Here is an 18,100-nt window from a genome sequence, read left to right on the forward strand (position 1 = left end):
TCACTCCCTGGACCCACCTGCACTGGCTAGCCCTCCACTGTCACCACCACCTTGGAGGGCTGAGTGCTTTTTCAGGGGAAGCACAGCAAGTGGAACATGTGAACTCAGCACCTCCACCTTGGTGTGGAGGAAGAGGAGGTCCCTGTAACACCATGAGGTGGCTGCTGCTGCTGAGCCTTCCACTGCTCCCCCCGCCCCTGTACCCTCATCCCCAGCCCCCGGTAAAGTCAGTGGGTGGAACCAGCTAAGGAGACATTTGATATCAGATGGGAAAAGGTGTCACCAGCTCCCAGAGTCCCTTTCTGAGGAGGCCTCGGAGGGAGCCCCCTCACCCTTTTGTCATTCATGCCCTTCATCGGCACCAAGCTAGAAATTGCCCCGGTTTCTGACCGGGTGGACCTGTGGTGGTGGGTGGAGACCTGCACGCCATCTTCTAGGAGATCATGGCCCTGGGTCTGACCCCTGTCACTCAGGGGGAGGACAGTCTGCATGATGGCTTTGTTGCACCACCCTCTCTTCCTCTCTCTCCCTTTCCCCAGGCGGCCATCTGCACTCTCGCTTTTGGGGCACCCCGATTCTCACCCACCTGCCTGGCCATAGAAGACACTCCGTTCGAGGCTGCCAGACCCATTATGATAACGGCTGGTGCCAAGCAGCTGGGCCCCAAGTCTTTGGGTGTGTCCCTCTCTGAGGCAGTGCAGCTGCCCCTTTTATGATCTGAGAGCCTGGACCTAAGTAATCCCCTGCCTATTGCCATGGTTGTGGGTGCCCCCAGGCCCGGCACTGTAGAGGGCCTTCTTCCCACATCTGCCCCCTCTACCCCCATGCCTGGTCAAGTGGTGCCATACCAGTGTCCTAGTTGCTGAGACCCCTGATCCTGGTCCTGCTCCCATCCCTGGTCCTCATCCTGCCCTTTATCCTGATCCTGTCCCACCCCCACCTCTTCCCCTCCCCCCTCTGCTTCCCATGTCACAGCCGCCCCCGGGATTGTCTTGTTTCTATCCTCTCCTGACAGCCCCCAGGAGGTGGCTTTTGTATTTCCCTCTCTGAGCCCCCCCCCCAGGCTGCTGCTCTCCCTCCACTGCCACTCCTCGTACTGGGGACTGAGGTGGGCGGTGCAGCGCCTGAAGAACTGGTGCCACGCCGGGGGTCCACCCCATGTTTTCAGTCTCTATAGGTCGCAAGGCCATTCCAGGGGTGCAGCTGGAGGATGACCGGGAGTCTATGAACCTGGCCCCGCATGTGCTGCAGGATGAGCTGCACCATTTCTTGGTAGACATTTGTGGCTCCAAGGGCAAGGTGCAGCTCACCCGCCAGCGCTGGCAGGACTTCCACCTCACTCTCTGGGCTGTGAGGACCATTTTGAGAGAGGGTAAGGGGACCAGGAAGCAGGATGCTGCAGCCTATCGGCAGACCCACTGCTTCCATGACTCCCTGATCACCTTGGGGTTGATTGTAGGTTGCTGCGCTGCAGGGCCCTGTGAGGGCTGGCAGTGCTCCTGCCCACGAGGATCCTCTCTTGCCCCCATGATGAATCTGACCGCCTTCGGTACTCTGAACACCCAGGGCAGCAAGGAGAAGACCTTGCTGACTGCAATTGTGGGGTTTTTTTTGTTCTGCTCAATCATTCCACCATCCTATAGGCCCAACCTTGTCAGGTAGTGATTGTCTCTTGCAAAGTGATGAGCACCTTCCACTCCCACTGAGGAAAGTAGTGAGGTCAATGAAAACTGAGATGCTCAGAATCCCACAGGATTGGGCTTTGTAGACTTTCATCGTCAGTGCTGGTGAAGAAGGTCCCAATCTGCGGGGCATGAACTGACATCAAGAGGTCTCAACAACCCTGTCATTGCTAAATGGTAGAGGGGCCCCAGGGCCTCCTGAAATGGAAAAGATTGGGAACTGCTGGAAAAGTGCATCAAAGTGAAAATGTTGTAACCATTGAAACTCCAGTGTTTTTCCATGTATCTAATACTGTGCAAAGCTGAAATATGGCAAAGAATTGTCTGCTAAATGCAAACTCTGCTGAAATTTTCTTAGTCAGAGTCAGAAAAAGAAGATTATTCGGACCCAATTTTACATTTTTAATTACAAAAGTCTATGGATACAAAGTTACCTGTTGTCAGGACAATGCCATAATGATGCCAGTGCAAGTCTGTAGAAGTGTCCGGTTACAAAGTCAAATAATGACTAAGCAATATCAGCACATTTTTATGGAAAATGGTTTGATACTGAACCAGTGTCAGTGAGAGCTTAACGTGGCTCACTTTTCACGCTCAGGTGAATGACAAACCAACAAGAGTTTAAGTAGATCACTGATGACACTGTGAAAGTGAGGACAAAATGCCACTGTATATGGCTGTTTGCTTAAAATATCAAGAGTAATACAAAAGAATTTCATTACTAAAAGGGTTCCTATATAGCTAGGTACACCAAGAAACATCTAAAAATATATTCATTAAAATAGTATTAATACGGAGCCATCATCTCATAAAGGCAAGGAAGTCATGAGTCAGGACTGCTACAGGTTATATAAACTGAACCATTGTGCTACATCGAAAAGCCTGCAGTCCAAATGGGAGCTGGACATCCAATGAGTGCAGCATTTGCCCCTTCAATTCACAAAACTCTTTTCACCAGTGAATAAGTATTATTTTTACATTTTTAATTACAGTTAATGTCTCATCTAATGCTGCAAACAGCATCCATCTTGTTGAAAAGCAATATCGTTTATGACATCACAAAGCAACTATGAATGCACCACCAACCAGATTGCCTTACTGATAGAACATCTCAACATTTTATTTCGCTAAAAGCCATATCATCTCATGCACTGTAGTGTATACGCGGCTCTGTTGCAATTTTATGCAATATTCTAGTATACATATATTTCTAAAATCTCTGGATAAGCATTCCTCCCTGCCACATTCTGGTTTACGGAACCAGAATATGGCTTCCACTATATGCCAGCTGGGGGCCCAAAGCATACAGTCTTTGCAAAGCTAACCATATTTTACAACATCATCAAGAAACACACTGGTGCTTTATATAATTATAATGGTTCCCCTGCCAAGACTCTTTGGGGTGTTATAAAGTTCTTTCATTTACTGTGTGGGTAATTCCAAGAACCTCTCACCTGAGGTACTCAGTATCACCCAAATAGTAAATGAGAGAAGTTTATAATACACAAAAGAGACAGGCAGGGGAGCAGTTATAAATATATAGCAGCTGTGAGAGAACACAGTGGAAGAAACTGTAAACTACTTTCCAACTTGCTTTAATTTTGGTGTAAATGTCCAAAGAAAAGACTTATTATTTAAACCAAATATAATATCCCATTTATATTAAATTTGGTTTAAATAATAAGTCTTTTCTTGTGACTATTAAGTCTGTATTAAAGGTGGCTGAGGACTGTTTTACATTCTCTTGTATAGGCCTGCCAGTGTCACACATGACTTCACTTTTCAGCAAGATGGCACTCAGTTGAAAAATACCCACTACAGTAAAAAATGTGTGATAAGATCCCACAACACTTGAAAATGGTACATCCCACTGGGAAAATATTCACTTTTCCATGAATTGTCCAAATATTGGTTCAGCTGTGTTGATTTTGAGAAGATTTCTAACTTATTCTGAATGATGAATTGGATAACTTGACTGGTAGAACATCTTTTTTTTCCAAAGGAGATGCAGGCTCATGCAATGGAATGGGCAGCGTGCTGTAGTGAAGATCTCATAACACACCCACCTGGATTTCCTTCTGAAAATACTTCATTTTAATAAACTGAGAAAGGATTTCCAAGGAGCGAGAGAAATCAATCTAGCCAGCTTTCTGTTGTCTCCTGAAGCTTCATCTCCTGTCTGCCTATCAGGAGCTCTCAGCAGAGCAGTGAAAGCAGCTCTTGGCTCCAGTCATGCAAACCCTTACTCATGTGTCTGCCCACAGCTATGAAAACAAAGTTTTTCTACTTGCCTACCTATCCTGCTGCAGCCTTTTGTTTACTCAGGTGAGCTCTCCTGGATCCTCCACATTGGGCATTCAATTTATACACTCCCCTAACCTGCCTCCTTCTCTTCTATGACACAACCAGCCATCCTCTCTATGCTTTATTTCTCCACACGCAATTCCCACCTAGTGTGTTTTATCTTATATTTACATACTCCTCAAATATCCACTATCCTCATCCCATCTACAGCAACCTGGGCTTCCTCATGCTCCTTACATACTTCCCAAATTCAGCATTCCCCTTAGGCCACATCAACATTCTAAGATACCCCATTCCACTACTCACCCAACTACCACAAATCTCTCAGTTCACACACATATATTTCAAATTTGCTAGCCATTCTAAAAAAGAATTCAGAGGCAGAAAAGTTAAAACGCAATATTTACTATCCACTGTATTATTCTTGGTGTAAATAAGACAGAAACACTTGTTTTCTTACAGGCATTATGGTCTAGCCAAAACTGTTCATGGATACAGACAAACTGATGCTAATCCTGTTTTATTTGTATTATGTAAACACTTGGTGACTTCCTATCTAAAATGACTTTCTCCGGGTGATGCATTTGACTCTAGGAATGCAGTCTAAGGGATATCAGTTTGCATGGCTTCTTGAGAACTCCATGCAAGTTACAATACCTTGAAGTTTTGTGGTTAACAGTTGCTTTTACAATATTTCCCCTTTTCTTGTTTACTCATTGTTAATTTTATTATACTACTCTATCTAAGCCCTGTTCATTGATCAGCCTAGCCATTACTTCAGTGGCACTTCCTTAAGGGCTAAAATGCTTTAATCTTTGAAATTTAATAAGGGTTCAAATCTCATCTCAGATCTGCCCATACACAGAGCAAAAGTGAAAAAACATATGCATTTTAGCTGGTGGCAGCAGCATAAGATCAAAAGCATAGCAAAAGGTCCATTAGTTTAGATATGAATTCCATACTCCAAAAGGCCTATTAGGACAGATATGCATCCTCTGAAAAAGCTTACTAGGACAGATATGCTTATTCCCAAAAAATTATCCTCCAAAAGCCATGCTCTGGCCAAAGTGGGAAGTCAAGTCTAAGTTCTATACAAAGTTGCAATCCATATGTGAAATCCAACATTCAAGGACTTTATATAGATTAATGATAACCTGTATGAAATTTTTGGTTCATAAACCAGTGAAATACATTTGTCCATATCGGTAGCTATTTCCTCAGCAGAAATTTAAGAAATGTATATGGGTAATATTCTTTAATAAGTAGATGAACACAATGTAACAAAAGCTACAGTACAATAGTTGCTAGTTAACTCTTTCAAAGCATCACGTGGAAAAGAATGCAACTAAATGGAAATTGCTTATACAAAATGTGAAAAGCAACTGTAGAACTTTGTAATGTGTGGCATGCTGCTCAATGTAATTAAAAGCATATCATACCTTGGTTTTATCAAATGAGCCATTTCACAGGCAAAAGCTCAACCTTTGACATCCAGCTCTTTGTTGAGAAGCATGTCATATGTGCTGATCTAAGACCTTGTTGAACTCAGGCTATTCTCCATTGGTGATGTCTCATAGAAAGGGTAAGATATACATTATTTTTTGGATATTGAGAATAATATATCAAAATCTATAAATACCGGCTCCCCTGTTGACCTCAGAAGAGGGTTCAAAATCCAGGTCCTAAACTGCAGGCGTTTCACGGATTGTGACTAGGTTATCTCAGAAACCACCTTGCCCCCCTTGATCTCCTGAGACAAGTAACTTTCAGGTTCAAACTACCAGGCAATGAGAACACAGCATTCTTGATGGTGTGACCCCGGCTTTGAAACTCAAATTTCTAAAAAATTAGAATGACCCCCGCACCTGATGTTGTTCCATGAAGGTTGTGCTGACAAGAATTCAGCTGCAGGATATAGCCAGTAAAGTAAACACAGCCCAGGGCTGTCAGTCAAACTGTTCGCTGGGCGACCTTAACAGGTCCATGCATGCGCAGAAGGAATTCCTTATCTAAGGAGTGGGCAGTGCTCCAAAACCCTTGGCACGCCACCAACGTAAACTGAGTAAGGCAGCTGTTACGCTAACCACACGTTGTGAATTTAGTGGTAATGCAGGATAGCGCAGCAAGGCTGCAGTTACATGGAACTCGGAACACCACCTGTAGTCATGAATCGTACGAAGGGCACCTGTTAACCAACGATAATAATGATTGTTCATATGACAGGTGCATAGACCTTTGTTGACTGGTTGATTGTCCGATAGCTAGTAAATATAAGTTATGTGCTTTTGGTATCTTGTTGGAATTATCTGTTGGACAGGTTAAACCACCATGACTCTGTCTGATCAGCAGAGCTCTGGTATTCTATAACCGCGTTTCTTCAATAGAGCTGTTTATTACTTGCCAAAACTCCACAGGCAGGGACCAGACAGGTAGCAGATGGAAACCCGTGGGGAATACTATCACTTAGAAAGTCCAGGCTGTATAGTGACCCCAACATGCAGACCAAAATGTAAAGCATATCTTTTCTATAGGACCTTCCCATTGCATCAGTACACTTATAAAAAGATAGTATACAAAAGTTATGCTCTTCTGCCCCTGAAGAATGGAGAAAGTTAAAAATTAGGTGAAAACCCAAGATAGATAAATAGCTGTGACAAAATGCTCTAACCACCGCAGCAAGATGTTGCCATATGTACAGGCAAAGTATATACTAGATCTCAGCTACATTATTTGTGATTGCAACAATCATAAATAGGGTATGAGAAATGGTGGAAAATATATATCTGTCTTTCAGATGTGGCATAAAACTGACATCCTGCCCATTTGTTGACATTAAAGATCCCACTGCTAAGGCTGGATTTTATTTATTTTATTTTTTCGCAGAAAAAAAAGGGCCATTTTTCATAGCACAAAATGGTAAATTTTGTGGGGCAACATTGCATTTCATAAACAGATATTTTAATAGACACTGTCAACCAAATAATGCTTTATAAGGCACTAGGAATGATTCAATACATGTCTGGAAAAGGTGTAAAGAACTTCTATTCACTTTGAGCTTGTTGAAATCTTATTGTTTTCTCTAGGGAGCTTTGTATGTGGGTCAGGCTTGAGTCAGGGACCCTTTCTATCATTTTTCCTGTCTTCCCCTAGTGCAGCTAAAGCAAGGACCACTCCCTGAAGAGCAGACCATTGAGAGCAGCAGGGGCAAGAGAGAAAAGAAAACACCTTGTTTACATTACGGGGGTAAGTCGACCTAAGTTACGCAACTCCAGCTATGTGAATAACATAGCTGGAGTCGACGTTGCTTAGATCAACTTACTGCCGTGTCTACAATGCGTTGGGTCGATGGGAGACACTCTCCCGTCAACTTACCTTACACTTCTCATTCTGGTGGAGTAGCGGAGTTGACGGGTGAGCGATCTGCGGTCGATTTAGCAGGTCTTCACTAGAAAGTGTAGACATGCCCTCAGGAGATCAGAGGACTGCCTCTAACCCAACAAAATCCCTTTGGCCCCCTTTTTAACCTCTGGGCTTATCTACACTACATCATTAGATCGACATTCCCCTCATTGGGTCGAGTTTATAATGAGCTTGTCTACACCACAGAGCCCTTCCCGCCGACCTAAAGGGCTTTTAAAATCGACACCTGTACTCCACCTCAATGAGAGAAATAGCACTAGATTCGACCTTCCCAGGTCGAATTAGGTGTCGTGTAGACACAGCACAGAGTATTTTGACTTGTTTGGCCTCCGGGAGGTGTCCCAGAGTGCTCCAATGTGTCTGCTCTGGACAGCACTTTCAACTCCACTGCACTTCAGCCAGGTAAACAGGAAAAGCCCCGGGAACTTTTGAACTTCCTGTTTGGTCAGCATGGAGAGCTCACCACCACAGCTGACCTTGGCTGCCCAGGTACCCAAACGTGCTCCAGCATGAGGCATATGGGAGACACTGGATCTCATCGCTGTGTGGGGAGAAGAGTCTGTGCAGGCAGAGCTCTGAACCAGCAGAAGAAATGCTGACATCTATGCCAAAATTGCACAGGGCATGGTGGGAAAAGGCTATACCAGGGACACACAGCAGTGCCGTGTGAAAATAAAGGTGCTCAGGCAAGTGTACCAGAAGACAAGGGAGGCAAATAGTCACTCTGGTGCTAAGCCACAGACATTCCACTTCTATGAGCAGCGGCATGCGACTGTAGGTGGGGACCCCACCAGTACCCCAACACTCTCCATGGATACCTCCCAGGGGACCGAGGTGGCCCCTGGCAACAACGAGGAGGACATTGTTGGTGAGGAAGAGGAGGAGGAGAATGCGCAGCAGGAGGATCCATTCTCCCCGACAGCCAGGACCTTTTCCTAACTCTGGAGCCAATCCCCTCACAGGATCCACTGGTGCGGGACTGTGATGGTGGGGAAGGCACCTCTGGTAAGTGTACTCTTGTAATAACACTACAGAGGTTAAATGCAATTGTGGTTACAGTTTAATTTGAGGTAAACAATTGGGATACAGTGGCGGTCAGTTCAGCCACGCAAAGGGTGCTCCCTGGAAAAGCCTGTTTATGTGCCACGAGTTTCCACACTAAAAAATTTCCCCTGGTGTGCCCTCACACCGCCTACCCTTTCTTTGTGCTTACCATGCCTGCCTGCAAACCAAAATCTGCTGTCCAGCTCTCTGCCATGTGTTATACCTTACTGGCAGGCTCTTCTTTTAAAACACAAAATTTGGCCAAGTACCTCAGGGAACGTATTTGCTGCTGTGAATTGTTTAATTCATTGCCACAGTTACCCTTTTGTTTTCAACAAGGTATGCTTTTCCTTGCAGCTGCAACATTTTCTTTGGGTGCTTCCTCCACTCCAGCACAAAGGCTGTCCCAGATTAGGAGGCAAAAAAAGCAGACAAGGGGAGACATGTTCTGTGATTTGATGCGTTCTTCCAAGGCTGACAGGGCCCAGCTCCATGCATGGAGGCTCACATTCTCAGAGAGCATGCACATCAACTAAGAGGGCAGGAAAGCAAGCAGGGAACAAGAGCGGAACACACAAGAGGAGATGTTGTGGCTTATGGAGGAGCAAACAGACATGTAGAGGAGTCTGGTTGAGTTGCAGGAAAGGCAGCTAGACCTTAGAGTCCCGCTGCACCCAGTGATGAACCAGCTGCCTTCCTCGCCAAGTTCCATATCCTCCTCTCTTAGTCATCCTAGAATGCGCGGTGTGGGGAGAGGGTGGGGGAGTTCCATTATCCCTTGAACTCAACTCCAGGGAATGGTTCATGGAGCAGAAAGCTCTCATTCCTACAGCTTTGATTGTTAGACAGTGCAATTGTAATAAGCTATGTGTCCTTGCCCCTCCCTCCCTGTGTTACCAGGCCCTTACCTGGTTATCATTGCTATTCATTGCTGTCTCCGTTCAGTGTTTGTTAGCATAATAAAAAAGCATGAACTGAGTACAAGAGGCTCTTTATTCACTGTCCACACTGTGGTTCATGGGAGTTTAGTTTCAGGGCAGTACAGGCGAAAAAGAGGGAAGGTTGGTACGGAACACCACACACAACTGTCACATCAGTGTTGGATCATTCATTAAACTGGTTTTCAAAGCCTCTCGGAGATGCAGTGCGCCTCGATATGCTCTTCTTATTGTCCTGGTGTCTGGCTGCTCATAATTGGCAGCCAGGCGCTCTGCCTCAACCCCCCACCCCGCCAGAAACTTTTCCCTCTTACTTTCACAGATATTATGTAGAACACAGCAAGCAGCAACAACAATAGGAATATTGCTTTCACTGAGGTCTAACCTAGTGAGTAAACTGCACCAGCGCCCCTTTAAGACGTCCAAAGGCACATTCTACCACCATTCTGCACTTGCTCAGCCTATGGTTAAACTGCTCCTTACTACTGTCCAGGCTGCCTGTGTATGGCTTCATGAGTCACAAGAGCAAGGGGTAGGCTGGATCTCCAAGGATAACTATTGGCATTTCAACATCACCAATGGTAATTTTCTGGTCTGGGAAGAAAGTTCCTTCTTGCCGCTTTCTGAAGAGACCAGAGTTCCTAAAGATGCACGCGTCATGTACCTTTCCCGACCATCCCATGTTGATGTCGGTGAAACGGCCCCTGTGATCCATTAGCGCTTGCAACACCATTGAGAAGTACCCCTTTTGGTTTATGTACTCTTTGGCAAGGTGGTCTAGTGCCAAGATAGGGATGTGCATTCCGTCTATCACCCCACCACGGTTAGGGAACCCCGTCATGGCAAAGCCATCCATTATGCCCTGCATGTTTCCCAGAGTCACTACTCTTCTTAGCAGAAGTGAATTGATTGCCCTGGCTACTTAGATCACAGCAGCCCCCACGGTAGATTTACCCACTCCAAACTGATTCCTGACTGACCGGTAGCACTTTCATTTTTACCTCAGCAAAATGGATTGAACAATAATGTCCACATCTCTCAGGTGTTTCTACATTCATGTACAATATGTGAAAAACTGGTGACATTTTTGAATTTCGTGTTTCATTAATTTTTTTGTAAATGGCAAGCAGTCCATTTAACATTTCTTGTGAATCTCATAACAGCCATTAAAGTAATACAATTTTATCAATGGATCTTCTCTTCACTCCCAGGAGCTGGGGTGTCAGGGCTGGTTCTTTCCAAATCCCAGTTCTCCCAATCTCAAATTCTCTCATCAATTTCAATTAGAAAAAATTATCTTCGCTTTCTGTTTGGAATAATTTTATAATGGCACTGGGCATGATCAGATGGCTGCTGCCTTCCACCTGCAGGCAGCTGCAGGGAGAATTTAAGACAAGCAAAATTTGGAATTTGGAAGACACCAAAACTGAAGTGATTTGTGTGTCAATCTGTGTACAAAATGCTGTGGGGGATCTGTGCATGAACAGTACTGTACAAATGTCATTGACTGTATTTCCTGCTCATACATATGATGAATATGCTTTTGGGGCTTTATACTTCCAGCTGAATACTGTTTATTTCTCAAATAGTAATAATCACAATCACTATGAGGGTTTACATCAAGTCCAAGAAAAAAATGACTAGAAAACTCATTCTGGATTGGGCAGCAAGATGATGCTCAAGGAACATAAAAACAACCCCTCCCCCCACCTTCTCCCCTCCCCAAGTAAACGTAAGTAGAAGCCCATTAATAGACACAAGCATCATATGATCATGCATCATATTTGGCAGAGTGTTGATATAGAAACTCAGCCCATAGCCAGATCCACATAAAGGTCTGCCAAAACAAGCAGAACAGCATCTGGCATAGGCTGGGCTGCCCTTATATCATGAAAAAGTGCCTCCTTTTCCAGTTATTCACTTTTTTCCTCCCAGCAATCAGTGTCAGACCTTTAAAGCCACTATGATATCCTATCTCAAATCCATCCTTAAGACTCACTTCTACCAGAATGCCAGTAGCACAGCCCCCCATGATAATAGCTTAACAGATGGCAAGCTGAGACTATGGCCACTGATCTGCTTATTTGTCTGCATTAACAGAGCCAAACAGAAACACCCTGTATCTACAAATTCTGTATCCATCTAGTATATGAAAAAATAAGCCTGTATTACTGTTCCCCCAGTCCATTCCATTTCTTTCCCCCATTTGTTGGCTTCATCCACCTGTTACACCTTGTCTTGAACAAAGGCTGTGAGCTCATGGGGGCAAGGACTGTTTTTTACTATATGCCTGTACAGTGCCTTGCAAAAAGGGGCACTGACTTGGTTAGGACCTCTAGGCGCTACCATCATACAAATAAATAATAAAGTGATACACTGAGGGTACACCACTCAAGCAAAACAAAAGAAATTGAAATAGTCTTGAGTCAAATGACAAATGCTACTGATATACGGCCTGATCCAAAGCCCATTGACTACACTGTATTTCAGATCAGACCCCAAGTAACTATGCTTTCCCACTGTGGAACAATTGAAGGATCTACACCTGCATTTTTTTTTAATGGCTTGAGGTTGGGGACACACTGGGGGAGTGGGAGGAGAGAGACTGGTACTGACAAGGAGCCCAAGGGGATGAGTAAGAGACTAGGATCTACTGGGCGAAGGGCCTGGAAGGAAACTCTGATGAGGAGCATAATAGAGAGTGGAGGGAAACTGGGACTTGAACAAGGAACCTGGAGAGCATAACTAGGACTGGCTGGTCAAGGGAACTTGAACTGGAATGAGGAACCCCACGGGGTGGTTACTGGGACTGGGATGAGGATCTAGGGTTTAGGAAGAGACTGGACTAGCAAAAGGACAGGCTGGAGGGGACACAAGCAGAATTGGGAGAACAGGGACAGAAGGGATTTTGTCCTTTAGAGCACATTCCCCTCTAGATCCTGGAACTGAATCCAGGACTCCTAAGCCCAGTGTAATCAAATGTCTGAAACCCAATGAAAAAATATGCATGCATCATCCCCTTCTAGCTGCTGGTCCACAGGGAGGATCACAGCCTGTTACCGCGGTCAGTTACTTTGTTAGCTCAAGTGGCAGAGGTCTCTGTGTTGACTCTAAAGGTTCCAATCCTGTTGATGACCCATTTAGGGGTGGGTATGATTCCACATGATGGATTTTTTTCAGTTTATTCTTTTAAAGAACTTAGGAAATTACACACAAAAAACTATGTTAAAACAATATTAAGGTTGAAAAGTTAAATACTCAAAAGTTAGAAAATGCCAGAGTTAAGGTTACCTGTGCAACATTAATTCAGCTGCCTTGTGCATTTGTATTCTCATACAGTCATTAATTACATGATCACATACCATTTTTTTCCACAGGACCCCCTCTCTCATTCAGTGAACAAGATACACCTTAAACTCTTTGTGCCTCAGTTCTCCAGCTGTAAAACTGGGATAATAGTATCCCCTCATCTGACAGGGATACTGTGAACATAAATTCATTAATGTTTGTGAAACATTCAAATACTATACTTATCAGTACCGTAAACAATCCTATGAGGAAATTAATAATTCTGTATTCAGAGCTGTGTTTGAATAGTGTGTAGTAAATAAGGCTTAGAGGCACACATGGAACAATTAGGCTAAAATAAAGTATTGAATAGCTGCTCCTTCAATGAGCGCCATCCATTCTGTGCACTGAATGAGGCCTGCAGGGTCCTGTGGAAAAAATAGCATGTGATAATGTAATTAAGGACTATTTCATAATGCATACACACAAGAGGCTGAATTAAAGTTACACAAATAACCTTAATTCTGCAATTTCCTAAATTGTGAGTGGTTAACTTTGCAACCTTTATTTTTTTAATTTTGTTGCTTTATGTGTGTGGATGGGCAGGTGCACAGGTTTGTGTGGTGGGGAGGGATGCAATATATATGTAAATATATTGCAGATCTAAAGAGAGTAGATCTGTTCACTGACCTGGCTACTACCTCAATAGTGCTAATTTGGGGCCAAGAGACTTTTCTCAACATGTAGTCAATAAAGTAACCAGGGATCCCAAATGCCTATCAGGTATTTACAATTCCACCACCCCAGAGACTATTTCAAATATTCTGTTAAAGTGCTTTAAAAATCAAAAGTACAGCACTAGTTAAAATCCTTGAAAGCTGCCACTGTCAGAGAATAAAGGAGCTTTCCTGCAATAGTGTTCACAAGAGCTCTGATAGCAAAAAAGATGCTATCTGAATTCCAGACTGGCTTTTCCACCTGTATTAATATTTTGTATGGAAAAATAAACTGCTTTGAAATGTGCATAGGGAAGCAGGAAATCTGGAGCCTAAAATATGGTAGTATACACAAACCCTTGCTTTATAATTGTGCACAGTGTAGAGACCATCTGTTTAGCAGTTAAATACACTCCCATTTAAATGAGTAAGTACATTTAATGGACAAAGTATTAGGATCACTGAAGGGTGAAGTTTTATAGTGCAGTATGTAAATGCCAGAGAGGAACCACTTGTACATTGTTACTAATACACACCTCTAAAATAACTAAAAAATGTACTACTTACCTGCTAATTGCTGAAAACTAGCTTCTTTTAAGCAAATTATTACAAACTTGGATAGATTGAAATGAAAGCCTGATGGTCTCATATCCTGCATTCCACTAGTGTAAATCAAGCTAGAGATTTGCTAAGGCTGTTTTGGACTCTTTGGGTACCCAGAAAGTGAAATATGAAAATAAAAGATGTAATGACTTCACTTCGAGTATTTATTATCATTTCACAAAAAGAAAAGGAGTACTTGTGGCACCTTAGAGACTAACAAATTTATTTGAACATAAGCTTTTGTGAGCTACACGAAAGCTTATGCTCAAATAAATTTGTTAGTCTCTAAGGTGCCACAAGTCCTCCTTTTCTTTTTGAGGATACAGACTAACACGGCTGCTACTCTGAAAATTGTCATTTCAGTCATCTTTTAAACAAGACAGGAGTGGAGAGAGCTTTCCTAAACACCTACACTAATAAGTTGCCAGAGTTTAAACTGCAATTAGCTTATAAGATGGTTGATATGATCAAGCCATATGGCTAATATAATTGATTTGTTCATATTTTTAAAATTATGAAAAACAAAGCCAGAACAGCAGCATGATAGAGTTTACAACTTTAACTAGAGGTGTCTATTTAGTTAGACAGTAAATAACTGTCTTCTTTATGTTTTAAAGGAAATATTATGAACAAAAGGGAAGATGGATCTAGATAAACCTGAATTATAGAAAATAGCTTTTTGAAGGACTGTGGAAAGAAAATATACTTGATGTTTACATTACCTAAAGAAAAACAAAGGATGAGTAACCAGGTTTAAAAAGAAAACTGATTTTGAATGAATAAATTCAATCTTATGTGAAAAGAGAACAAGTAAATTAATAATGTCTAATTCTGAAATCCAAGTTTGTGTTAAACCCACAATAAATAAACATACTTTTTAAAAACATAACTTCCCACATATTGTGTATGTATAGCACTGTCATCATTTAAACATTATGACAACCAATTCTTTGAGGAACACGCCAGTGGTAGAATTTTTCACATAAGAACTGAGTTTGGAGGGTATTTTCTTTTTGTTTTTTCAAAGACTATCTACATACAGGAAGAGGCACTACTGGCTTGATTTTCAGAAGTGCTGAGCATCCATAACTCTGATAACATAAGAACATAAGAATGGCTATACTGGGTCAGACCAAAGGTATCCTGTCTGCCAACAGTGGCCAATGCCAGGTGCCCCAGAGGGAGTGAACCTAACAGGTAATGATCAAGTGATCTCTCTCCTGCCATCCATCTCCACCCTCTGACAAACAGAGGCTAGGGACACCATTCCTTACCCATGCTGGCTAATAGCCATTAATGAACTTAACCTCCATGAATTTATCCAGTTCTCTTTTAAACCCTGTTGTAGTCCTAGCCTTCACAGCCTCCTCAGGCAAGGAGTTCCACAGGTTGACCTTGCGCTGAGTGAAGAACTTCCTTTTATTAGTTTTAAACCTGCTACCCATAGATTTCATTTGGTGGCCCCTAGTTCTTATATTATGGGAACAAGTAAATAACTTTTCCTTATTCACTTTCTCCACACCACTCATAATGTTATATACCTCTATCATATCCCCCTTAGTCTCCTCTTTTCCAAGCTGAAAAGTCCTAGCCTCTTTAATCTCTTCTCATTTGGGAACCGTTCCAAACCCCTAATCATTTTAGTTGCCCTTTTCTAATGCCAGTATATCTTTTTTGAGGTGAGGGGACCACATCTGTATGCAGTATTCAAGATGCGGGCATACCATTGATTTATATAAGGGCAATAAGATATTCTCCGTCTTTTATCCCTTTTTTTAATGATTCCTAACATCCCGTTTGCTTTTCTGACTGCTGCTGCACACTGTGTGGATGTCTTCAGAGAACTATCCACAATGACCCCAAGATCTTTCTCCTGATTAGTTGTAGTTAAATTAGCCCTCATCAGATTGTATGTATAGTTGGGGTTATTTTTTCCAATATGCATTACTTTACATTTATCCACATTAAATTTCATTTGCCATTTTGTTGTCCAATCACTTAGTTTTGTGAGATCTTTTTGAAGTTCTTCACAGTCTGCTTTGGTCTTAACTATCTTGAGCAGTTTAGTATCATCTGCAGACTTTGCCACCTCACTGTTTACCCCTTTCTCCACATCATTTATGAATAAATTGAATAGGATTGGTCCTAGGACTGACCCTTGGGGAACACCACTAGTTACCCCTCTCCATTCTGAAAATCTACTTGATTCACTTGATTAGGAGTTGTGGGTGCTTAGCACCTCTGGAAATCAGAATATATGTTTATATTTTAAAAGGCAAAAAGATTTCCACATACTTTAGTGCAATATTTCCTCAATAACTTTGGCTCCAATTTATAAGCATTTTCAAAGCCTACCTGAACAACTTTGATTCTTTCTATAAATTCTAATGCTAGTTAACTGTCAAATTGAGCAGATTTTTCCCCTGCTCATTGACTCATACTAGCAAAAAGACCATAATAAATCTGCACTGGAAAATGTATTTTTATGACTGCCTACTCTCTTAAGTTTTTTATTCCCTTTCTTAGTTTCCTTAAGGCTGCACTTTTGTCCTCTTTACCAGATTTGCCACCTTCTCTATGTGAATAGGTTTCTCCAAATGAGATGGTTAACAGAGGAAAGAGAACTTGGTGGTGGGGCGGAGGGGTAACCTCCATTTTTCTTGCATGCCCATTCGTTTTCAAAAGCTTATTATGAAGGAGTGTGGCCACTAGTCTCTTACTGATTTGTGTATGATGGGAAACATACTTCTGTGAAACACAAGGTTTTTAATCTAACAGAGTAGGGTTTTCATACGCAATTGGTATGGTTCTGATCGCTCTCACATATTGGACAATAAATAGTTTTACCTTTAAACGCCAAGAGAAATTGAATTCAATTAGGCAAAAGCCTCATTTGCGTTGTCTGGAAATGATAGACATGGCTTTAATGATCACTTCACTTCTGTGAAATTCTCTACCATTGATAATACGTGAAGTCTCATTAAGTTCCTCTAAATGGAGTTTTAATAATGTGTTAATAATATCTAGTCATTGTTTAAAATATAAAGGATTTAAATTCAGATGTTATTTTCTTTAAATCGTCCTACCTACCTATATAATTGTGCTGGGTGAAAAGTGAAATCAGGTGTTGTATATTAATTACAGGGAGATTCATGCATTGACACTATGTAAAATACAGGACTTCAGGATAAGTTCTGTGCATTTCCTTTTACCCTGAGAAAACATTTACAGAGCCCATTATATATTTAATAAACTCCTGTGATCTGCACGGGGGTTCGACTTGCAGACTGCATTCTAATCTTCCATCAGATAACGCTTTCATCAGTGTTTGCATTTCTAGTCCGAAGGGATACTATCAAAATAAAAGGACTCCTACCTCCCTTCTCCCCCTCCCCCCCCCTTTCTAGTCACACACATTCTCACTCTACCAAAAAAGGGCAGCTAGTCCTCTTTCTGATCTCCAAAGGGATGTCTGGAAGAGTTTATCAAAGTCTGGGAATATATTAAAAAGTCAAACTGACGCTAGTGAAAAGGATTGCTTGGCAGGAATGAAATGAGGCTCTCCCAAATCTCTGTGTAACCTGCTGGTCTCTAGTCCCTTGCTGATACTGCTAGGAGCAAGTGGGGCCGCTTATTAAGATTGAAGAGCTCAGCATTCTTGCTTTTTAAAACATAGTTATCCTTGCACACATTACCTTTCTCGTGAATTATCGCGCCAGTAAGAGAGAGAGCCAGAATAACTGAATATACTTTGTTATTAAGACATCAGCTGTGTTTGCCCATCCCCCTATGCCCGTACATATTGACCAGGCAGGACAACGGGGGTATAATAAGAGTGATGCTACCTTATAACGTTTATCGGGTTGTTTCTTTATATTTTTCTTTTTCTCTAGGGTCTGACCTGACCTTTGTTGCTGGTGGTTTTGCGGAATGCCTGCGCTGGCTTTTACTGTCTCATGTCACTGTACCTGGAAATCAGGCCGGAAACCGGACCTAACGGGACAGCAACCATTGTATATAAACTGCAGGGAACCAGCTGCAAGCGCTCACAGTGCCTTGTACTCCAGATTACCCCAACGTCAGCTGCAGGCTGCGTTTCCCAGTC

General features: G+C 42.5%; 1 pseudogene; it reads left to right on the forward strand.

The window, feature by feature from the left end:
* The first annotated feature begins 7,856 nt into the window (after positions 1-7,856).
* On the forward strand, positions 7,857-17,992 carry LOC141995843 (zinc finger and SCAN domain-containing protein 32-like; annotated as a pseudogene).
* The last annotated feature ends 108 nt before the right edge of the window (positions 17,993-18,100 follow it).

The sequence above is a fragment of the Natator depressus genome, chromosome 11, assembly GCF_965152275.1.
Source record: "Natator depressus isolate rNatDep1 chromosome 11, rNatDep2.hap1, whole genome shotgun sequence".
Classification (NCBI taxonomy): domain Eukaryota; kingdom Metazoa; phylum Chordata; order Testudines; family Cheloniidae; genus Natator; species Natator depressus.